Raw genomic sequence first — 971 nt, 5'->3', positions numbered from 1 at the left:
GTGCCCTGATAGTATAACCCCTATCCCAACAGAGAACTACAGAGTGGGTGGGTTCACAACAAAGAACATCGAATTAGAGACAGCTCTCTACCAATCTATGTGGGTAGCATTGCTATCCAGTGGGTCCAGAAGGCAGGACTGCTGCTCCAGAGGATCTGGAAGGTAAAGCATTGAGCCAGAGAGGATTATTTTTGAGCCTTAATATCTTACGGAGTTTGCCTTACTAAATTTTGGAGTTGCTTGGAATCTGTCACCCCTTCCTTCTTCCCTATTTCTCATTTTTTGGAATGGGAATGACTAATCAATGCCTGTTGTGCCATTGCATCTTGGAAACATATAATTAGCTTGCCTTCATGGCTAGAGAGAAATTTTATCTCAGGATAAATTATATCTTGAATCATATACACATCTGATTTAAATATTTTGATCAGACTTTGAACTTTGATGAGACTTTTGGGCTTTAGAGTTGACACTATAAAGAATTAAGACTTGAGACTTTTGGGAGGGAATAAATGTATTTTGCAGGTGAGAAAGACATATATTTGTGAGACGGAGGCAAAGGATGTGGTGCAATAAAATGAATATGTGTGTCCCCCTCCCAAATTTATATGTTAAAATTCTAACTCTCAATGTAATGGTATCGTTTCAGCCTTTGTGGAGCAATTAGGTCATGATGCTAGAGTCCTTATGAATGGGATTAGTACCCTCAAAGCAGGAATCCTAGAGAGCAATCCAGCCCTCTTACTATCATGTGAAGATAAAGTGAGAAGTTGACTGTCTGCAACCTGGAAAAGTGTTCTCATGGGAACTCAACTATGGTGGCACCCTGATCTGGTATAGACTTCTGATTTATACGAAATAAACTTCTATTGTTTATAAATGACCTAGTTTATGGTGTTTTTATAGAATCCCAAACTCACCAAGACATGGAGTTTATACATACAATGGAATATTATTCAACCTTAAAAAGA

This window comes from Sapajus apella, unplaced genomic scaffold (assembly GCF_009761245.1).
Source record: "Sapajus apella isolate SASKATOON/1434 unplaced genomic scaffold, GSC_monkey_1.0 scaffold98, whole genome shotgun sequence".
Lineage (NCBI taxonomy): Eukaryota > Metazoa > Chordata > Mammalia > Primates > Cebidae > Sapajus > Sapajus apella.
The sequence above is the reverse complement of the archived record's forward strand: the minus strand, read 5'-3'. Positions refer to the sequence as shown.